The sequence below is a fragment of the Pseudorca crassidens genome, chromosome 1 (genome assembly GCF_039906515.1).
Source record: "Pseudorca crassidens isolate mPseCra1 chromosome 1, mPseCra1.hap1, whole genome shotgun sequence".
Classification (NCBI taxonomy): Eukaryota; Metazoa; Chordata; class Mammalia; order Artiodactyla; family Delphinidae; genus Pseudorca; species Pseudorca crassidens.
Genome location: NC_090296.1, coordinates 91,381,891 through 91,391,563, shown reverse-complemented (window position 1 = coordinate 91,391,563; position 9,673 = coordinate 91,381,891).

The following is a 9,673-nucleotide window of genomic DNA, read 5'->3' as shown; positions in this document are numbered from 1 at the left end:
TGAACAAACTATCCAATAAAATATAGGTTTACCAAGAAAAGAGAATTTAGGAGGCTAATTAGATTTGCTTTATACATTTATTCTTCATTTTGCAAAAGAATCTGAAAAAGCTTTATTGTAAAATAAAACATTAAAAAAGCCACATAAAATAAATGTATAGTTATTATATTACTATTGTTGTTATTTATTTTTATAAGATGGACTTCCTTATAAACTCCCCAAGTCAAGAAATAAAAGTTTGCCAGCCATCCCAGAAATCCTTTCACGTGCTCCAATCCCAACTTATCCTTTTCTCTGGGAGTAACCAGGCTCCTGGCTTCTATAGCAGTCACCTCCTTGTGTGTATATTTCTAATAGTTTATCGCTCATCCCTAATTGGGGGCATGCTAAGGATACTATAGCTTAGCCGTAAAAGAAGTTGTTTAAGTCTCTTTTAGTTTATAGGTTTCCCCTACTTCTTTTTCTTTTCCCTATAATTTATCTGTTGGAAAACCCCAGGACATTTGATCTGTAGAGTTTCCCACAGTCCTGATTTATTGATTGCGTCCTATGATATAGCTCAATGTGTTCCTCCGTTTTCTATATTTTTGTTGATGGACAGCTGGATGCAGAAGTTGTTCAGACTCAGTACTGCCCCTTTGGCAAGACTAGCTCTGCATGCTCAGAATCTGCTCTGCTACTGGGCTACCCTTTGGCACCACTAAGGTGGTGGTGAGGTCTTTCCCTCATAAAGCACACAGTATCTGCTTCTCTCTTTTGTGGTGATTTTAGCAGCCATTCATGCTCATTACCTAAATCTGTTAATTCTTTAGAGCTTGCAAAAGAATGACATTCTTATTCTACAATTTCTTCTTCATTTATTACTTGGAATATTTTACAAGAAGGTGATTTCAAAAAAAAAAAAAGAAGGTGATTTCTATCATCCACTTTGCGGGTACCCAGGGGTACTCAGTTTAGGTAGCAATGACAATGTATATGCTTGACTCTTCTTTATTTATCACTTCTCAAGATGTTTGGCGCTCTCTTTTCCTTCCCAAATAACCAATTCTATTTAAACAATTATTATGAATTAGGGTATTTAACTACATTTGATGGGTTCCAATTGTAATTATTATCCTTTCTGAAGTTCAAATTGTTTCATCTTTAGCCAGTGGGAGCCTCTTCAAATTGACTTCTGAGAGCCTTTGACATGATCTTAATAGTTTTGGTAGCTTTCTTACTACCTGATATAAAAAGATGTTCTAGGCTCATCTTATACCTCAAACCAACCATTTCTCCAAAATGCCTCTTTATTTTTTTAAATGCAAAGTACATCAAGACCATGACCTAAGAATCTGGGTTGCTAGGCATGCTCATTGTCTCTCTCTGTCTGTCTCACAGACACACACACACACACACACACACACGTACACACACACACCTCTTGATAGAATACATCATGAGTTCATACTGGTACTTCTCATTCAAGGGTCCCAGTTCTCAAGGGTCCCAGTACTTAGGGGACAATAGAATATCCAGTGCTTCATAATTACTCATTTACTGGTGCTATTTACATATATGAGTCTCAAAATAATGGTATTGATACCACCACTACTCATATAATTGCTGAAAAGAGTTTTAAGATTTTGCATATGCTCTTTCCATTCGCTTTCTATTCTAAGAGCTATAGCCTATCTGCATTGCCTGAGCATATAGTCATTAAATATATTCTTTCTCCCTTTAACCCTCATCTAGTCTTGGTACTACAAGTAACTACATTTTTAATGCTTGCCAGCATTCTTAGGTTGATGTTTCTCTAGATATTTTGATGCCCAAATCTTATATTCTAGTAGATTCTTTGGAAGGGTTCATGGGAACAATATTCCCTGAGTTCTTTCATGTTGATAACATTATTAAACTCTGAACTGTGGTTTGTACTCACAACGACAATTAAAATAAATAAACAAAGAAGCCCAGAACAAGCCATCTGTTGAAATAGCCAAGTAAGCTAACCTGTTAAAATCAGTGTGGAGATGGTTATTGAGTTGAGGTCAAGGTATAGACTGGTAGTCGTTTTTTTCTTCTGAGGAGTAAAACCGTCAAAATCATCTTCTTCAGCTCTTCCTTGCTCACTGACCAGCTTCACCTTCACAGTCTTCTCCCAGATACGTGGACTTCTGCTGAGTTGGCATCTTTTATGTTTGGAATCAAAGCTAACAGTAAAGTTATGTTTACTAAGCATGAGGTATTCATGTGCACTATTCAGTGTAACTCTCCCACTAACCCTAAAGGATAGAGGAGTAGTTTTCACTGGCTGCTCAGTAGAAGCATCTGTGGCTTTTAAAATTATTGATGATTTGATGCTTACCCAGATCAATTGAATCAAAATCTAGGGAGTGGCTTAGGCAGGGATATTTTAAAAAATTTCCCAGGTGATTCTAGGATTGTTGAGAACTACTGGGATGGATATTTCTACCCCTGTTTTATGGATGATAGATTGAGTCAATTGCCTAAGATCTGAGGTTACATAGTTCCAACTAAATGTCAGAGCCAGCATGCAGACAAAGGTCTGTCTAATGCTCAGGTGCAGGAATGTCCTTACCTGCTAAGCTAAGCCAGTTCTTCAGAATGTAATTTCCGTGAGGGCGAAACTGTGCCTATCTAATTTCGTCCTGCATTTCCAGTGTTCAACACAGTGTTGGGCATGTGATGGGCATCTACTAACTATTGTTGAATGAATGAATGAATGAATGAATGAATGAATGAAATAAGTAATTCCACGATGATTTTTCCGTGACAACGTCCACAGGATAAGAATACACAGCATCTTCTATAAGTTGATCCTTTTGTCCCATCCAAGTGCTGTCTGCTCAGTTCCCCAAGCATTTGTCTAAAGTGTCCCCTAACCAAGGGGGCTCAGTCCGCTCTCCAGCTCCACCTGCTGGTGCTCCAAACACGTTTGAGCTTTCCAACTTCCTCTTGGAGGGAATATGGAAAATCTACAATGAGGAACTCTGTGAAATCAGTCAGTTGAAAAGAGATTTCAACTTTCCTTCATGGAATGAGAGCTAGGAATGGTGGTCAGCCCCTGCCTTTTATTATCCGCACCCCAACCCTGAAATGAAGGTTTTTGTAGGCTGCCCCAACTACTGTGAAGACAGAGGAAGGGAAAGGAAGCAGGTGGCTAAGGCTGGTCCCAGGCTCTGACTCCAGCTTGTCATTATTACCTTTTTATTTTTTAACTTTTTGTTAAAATATATAATATACCTACAGAAGAGGGCACATACTTTGCCGTTGCTTTTTCCTATTTAAACAGGCAGAGTCAAGCCCCATGGGCACCCCTTAATGAGATGAGTGATTGATTGTCACCATGTTGAGCACAGCCTGAGAGAGCTGGGGTGCAGTGAGTGTTGCCTGTAAGCGCATGGTCATAGGGAGCCCTCTGTGTCTCAGTTGCTGCTGGCCCATGAGTGGCTCTCCCTCAGGCTGCTTTCCTAAGAGAGTAGCCTGGGAATCCTCATGACAAGGAGCTTTCAGCTCAGCCTACTGAGCTCCCTCATTTTTTATCTCTAACCATCATAGAAGTTGCTAGCTGGGGCCATAGCCATGGCTGTGAGTGAGCAGCAGTCTGCTCAGTGGTTCACATATTCCAAAGGTACCTGCCAGTTTTCTCACATCCTCATCCTTAGTGGGTTTATCAGCAAAAGCCCAGGGTCAAGCACTGGCTGAGAGTATGACTGAACATTTCCAGTTTCCAACCCAGTTCAGATTGGTCTTATTCACTGCTGTGTGGGTCCAACTCGGTGAAAGTTATTTAAAACATTTTGAATTCCTAGAAGGCCTTCAAAGTTTTCTCAAAAATTGTATTTTTTTTTCTTTTCCTGGAGGGCGTATTCCAATTCTTTGAATACTAATGGGGGGGTTCGCGTTTTGCAGATCAAATATGATTTAAAATAAAAAACGTTTTAGAGTGGAAATAATTTTAGAATTAGCTAAACCTGGGTTAAAGCTCCCTCCTCCATTCTTTTTGAAACTCAATAAATGGGGATGATACCACATGCTTTTTAGGCTGTGGGATTACAGACATAGGACATAAATATTCATCCCCTTTCCCTTTGCACTGTAACTCCATGAGAGCACGTTCTATGTCACCAGAACTTGGCAGAGTGTTTAGTGCCCAGTGAAACTGAATGCACTGGGCAGGCCATGAGCTGCGGAAAAAATAGATAGGGGATTTTCATTAGCTATATTTACCAAAAAATGGAATTTTGCTTTTAGCCTGCATTTTGATCCTTGTTCCACCCACTTCATTTGTGCTAGCCTTACTCTGTCTTTGTTCTCAGAGTTTAGATAGAAAAGCCTTCCGAAGTGTTTCAGTACTTGGTGGTTTAATGAGTGATCTGGAAAAGGGCCTGCCTCAACCCGGCTTTGTCGTTTTCTCTTCTAGCTCTATTTCATTGGGGTGTTCTGAGGGGGTGGCAAGTGAGACAAGAGGAGGGGGGACCCTGACTCAAACGTGCTGGAGTGAGGAGCTTTAGTTTCTTCACTTTAATATAATAAACCCCCTCAGGGTTTGAGCTAGCATCATCATTTTTCCTTAGTCTGCTCTGTGAAGGCTGCCACCCCTATGTAGGGAGATGGATGCCTCCTTTACTCTAAATAATTGGTTTAAAGGCATTCATCAGGGATTCTTCCAAATTTGCTGGGCTTAGAGTTTCTCCCCTAGGCTTGGAACTCAAGAGCCCTAGAGCTCATAAGGACGGAACATAAGAGAATCTGGTCTTAAAGAGGGAACTCCAGTGAGTGCTCTGTATTTCTCTCCATACTGGGATAGGCTATACACATCACCTCGTGTGCGTCAAAGTCCTTCCTTAGCAAGTAGAGGTGGAAGTGGTCACAGCTCTGCCACTGTTGTTGTCGTGGAGGGTGTGGAGCTAGAGGAGAAGCAGGGGAGTTGACCAAGAGGATTGACCACTGTCATACGAGTAGCTTGTACTCCATGCCCATGCAGGCCAGGGTTGTTGTTGGTACTGTGACTGTGGTCATTCTTTGTTAAGACCTGCAGGCATGGTTGGCATAAGTCTCTGTGAAAAGGACGCTTGCTCTCCAGACTGCGGGGCTACTCAGTCTGCTGTGTCTTTGGCTGGATATTCCCAAAGAACTAGAACTATGTTACTTTTTTCTAGAACCTAAGGGCACACATATTTCACCTCTTGCCCTTCTCTCCCGCTTTTTCCCGTTCTTCCCCAAACCGGAAGTTCCCTGTAGGAGACATGGATGTGTACCTCCCAGATACCCCTCAAGGGAGGACTTGTTGCCCCAGCATGGGGGGTGCTGTCAGCAAATGGCCTCCAGCTTAGTCCCTTCAGGGACTGCCTGAGCTGCAGAGTCTCCTCACCTGAGATCACACCGTTCCCAGGGCAGCCCACGTCTAAGTAAGGCAGGGGTGTAGAAGCCCAGCCATTTGAGTCCCAAGCAGACCACTCTGACAGGCAGTGCTCATTTCAGAGCTCCCCACTGGTTGGACCAAGGCTTCATTGGACCTGCCTTGAAGTTCAACTTCTATAACTTCCAAATCCTGCTTCCTCCCTTTCCTCTCACGGGTGCTGAGCCCCAGTAAATGTCTTATACCCCAAACTCCATCTAAATGACAGCTTCAAAGAACCCTACCTGTGACAGGCCCTAGCTTACCTGATAGCTTGGTAGAGTTTTATGCTCAGAACTCCAAACTTTACCCTTGATATGTGAACAATGAGTTTTAGATTTGAGAAAATGCCTTTCTCCTTCAACGTATCTTGGCTTTCAAAAATGTCGTCGTCTGTGGGTAAGAAAAAAACAGGTTGAATTTGAAACTCAAAGTAAAGGAATAACTCCTTTGTTTTAGACTGTGTGTACCCTTTTCTTGAAGCAATGAATGCCACTGATACCATGGGCAGGTTTTTGGAAAATTTCTAAAGGTTGCATTGTATGCAGCCCATTTTCCTTCCAACTTAATCTTAGTGAAAGATACTGCCCTGGTTGTCATCCATGATTCCTACTTCTCCCATCCCCTGCCGCCTCTATCAATCACCAAGTCCAGATAACTCTTTCTCCTGAACATCTCTTGGGTCAACACACTCCTTTCCATATCCATTGCTACCATCATCTGTTGCCCAGACTTCTATAAGTAGCCTCCTGACAAGGGTATCATCTCTCTCGCCACCAGCTGTCCTTCCAACACCTGTGTGTCAAGTGGGCAGTTGAATATAGGAGTGCATAGCTCAGAGGTGCAGCCTGGCAGAGGAAGAGGAGCCAGCAGGTGAGTTTCAGAAAGAGGGTCACTGAGGCAAGAGGGAAAACCAAAGGAATGTGGTATTCCCAGAGCAGAAGATGGGCAGTTTTCATTGAGGACTGGTTAGAGGTTAAGGTGAAATACAAAACACAGAGCAGAGAGATCATGGGTGATTTTAAGAGGGAAGTTTCCCTGGAGTCCTATGGGTAGAAGTAAAGCTGGAATAAACCATGAGAAGGAAAAAAGCCCAGGGTTTTTGTTTGTTTGTTTTACTGTGTGTGAAAGAGAAATTGAGGAGCTGGACGGGAATATTGGATGAGGGAATTGGGGTTTTGTTTGTCTGTTTTTACCATGGGACATTCTTTAGCATGTTTGTGCATTGATGGGGATGATCCAAAAACAAGCACGAATTGAAAATGCAACAAAAAGAAGGGAACCCTTGAGAAGGTGCTGGGGTTAGGGTTCCAGAGCTCCAGAGGGTAGAAGGGCTTTTGTCGGAGAAGCTCTGCTTCCTCCGTTGAAACAAGAGAAATGGAGAAGATGGATATAGATTCACAGATGAGGTGGGGAAGAGGATACATAAATTCTTATCTGATGGTTTCTATTTTTTAGTCATAAAGAACATTTTAAAAATCATGTTTAATTCATATTTGAGGAAGGTTTGAGAAGACAAACGGTAGATGATATGAAATAATCTTCATGATATTGGAAAAGCTAATTTACCAGGCAAACATAAGAGGAGTGTTGAGTGTTTTATTTGGGTTTTTGATCATGAATTTAAAGTGAAACTGGTCACCTATATTTTGTGTGTGTGTTTATCCTCCAGTAATATTCTAGTTTTAAAATGCAAGTGTGGATAAACTGGACTCCATCAGGCATGTTTTGTTCCAAGCAAGTGTTGACAGACGAGAGAGGTATAAAGGAGGAGAGGAAATTTTCAAGGAGGTGATTATAAATTATAGACTATGTGATCTAAATGAATAAGAAAGAAAATAAAAAGAGGGGACTGAGTGGTGGGTAATGAGAACATGGCTGATGGTTTGGGGATGTCAGTTAGGTTAAAAAATCATGAGGAGTTGTGAGTTAGAGATCGGGTTTTCAGAAGCAGATTTGGAGGTGGTGCTCAATGCAGTAATAACCAGGTAGTGTGTGGTAATAAGACTAGATCGGCTGTAGTAAAGTGGAGGAAAAAGCAACTGGAGATGAGAAGGTCAAGGAGCTGAAAATCCAGAGTTTGGATGTCCTCTCATCTTGCACACATCTCAACGTTTTGTAGTTGTTGGTCTATCTTTCCAACAAGTATGTTATTCTCTGAAGGAAGGGACGATGTTTGTCTTGTCAGTACTTCCTCCCTAATGCCCAGCATGGTACCTGACCCATAAAATACTCAATAAATATTTACTGAATGAACAAATAAGTCTATTATTTTAAAAAATTCTAAAAGTTATTCCTGAATTGAGAGGTGCATCCTGGGGCACCACTGTCTCGACTCCTCATGGACCACTTTTTGTGAGCGGCCTTGTGGGTAATGACATTTACTGCTGCTGTGGATGCTGTGAGAAGCACTCCTGTTTAATTCTCCATGGTATTTAGTATAGGGGCTTGCTGAGGAAGTAATTCACTCCCTTACACATTATCCCCTCCATTAAGACCCACAAGGGAAATTTTTTCTAAGATTTCATTGCTAGGAAGACCTGTGACTCTCCTGAGTGAACAGACAGTTTGTGAGTCTCATAAGCAAATATGTTTTCCTTTTTGCTCTGCCCATTACAGCCAGATGTGTGGCTGAGGCTCGACTTTAGCAAGTACGCAGAAAAATACGGTATCTGTTTGTTATGAATTATTTTACCCTTTGCTTTATCTGATTAGCTTTTCCTGATTTCCTCATCTTGGTGATTTCTTCTCGTGTTTTTGTTTCTATTCTGGAATCTTTCTTGAATATTTAATGCTAGAGTGTTTTCCCAAGGTTCAGCCAGATGAAGTTTTCTCTTGACCACTTCAACTGGTGCAAACTTCTGGTGATCATGTAGAAAGCAAGCCTGTTATAAACTATCATAGTGAAGATTCAGATTAGGTCCATTTATAAACAATACGCATTTCTGAGGCTTTATTGAGCTAATTTGAGTTAAGCTTAGAATTTCTACAATATATAATATTCAACGTGTCATCTGTCTTGGACAATACCAGGTACAAAATTGTTTACGAAAAAGTAAACACATTTCTGAAGATTTATCAGTTAAATCAAAGGTTCCTATCTGAGCCTTTATTAATTTAATTAAGGAATTTTATGAATTTTTGACATATATTTGCTTAATCTAATAATTTAAGAAGTGTAAAAAAGAACTAAATCGCATCTAAAGACTCTGGGAGCCTGATAAGAAAGGCAAATGTGGTAGTAAAGCAGAGATCAAGATGACACATATGGACAGAGGCCACTGCGGGATGAGAAGAATAAATGGAAATGAGAAGACGAGTGAAACTCTATAGAACTAACCACATGGGAACACTGAACACAAAGATCTACACACTGTAAAGGGAATGAAAGGGAAAAACAGGAAACAGGTTACAGCTGTGAGCTTTGCAGTACACCATAGTGGAGAGTCATTAAATACATTAAGCCCATTAAATACTGTCATTGTGGGAAACTGTATTCCAGAACACTCGTTGACACCTATTGTATTTTATAAGAGCTGCTTTCCTCAGATGGAGATGCGAAGCTGGCAGGACAGAGAATGAGCCCAGCTCAGCAAGGGTGCTCACACAGTGGGGCAAGAGACCAATTTGTTGGGGACAGCTGAATGCTTCTTTCTCTAAAGTTTGATCGCTAGTCTCATTAAGTGTTGTGTATGAGAAGAATGAGATTGTTAATTGTGTTTGCCGTGAAATATATGAGTAAGCAAGTAAAACACATTAAAAATGTATTGACAACTGTAAAAATATTCCAGAATAATGTAACTTATGTTGGTACAGCTAGTTTTACATATTTTTGTAAACTACCTAAAATCCTTTTTTTGGGAGAAGCTGGGTTATTCATTAAAGAATATAAAACAGGACTACATGAAGTCATATTGCCACTACTGATTTTAAAAAATGACTCTAGGGATGGAATGTTTATTATTAGTGTTATTAAAACTTAGAGTTATCATACACTGTGAGCTTCTAATATGCTAAGCGATATGCTAAACAATTTTTTTTCTTTTTTTTTTTTTTGCGGTACGCGGGCCTCTCCCTGCTGTGGCCTCTCCCGTTGCGGAGCGCAGGCTCAGCGGCCATGGCTCACGGGCCCAGCCGCTCCGCGGCATGTGGGATCTTCCCGGACCGGGGCACAAGCCCATATCCCCTGCATCGGCAGGCGGACTCTCAACCACTGCGTCACCAGGGAAGCCCTTATGCTAAACAATTTTTGTGCGTTTAATCCCCATA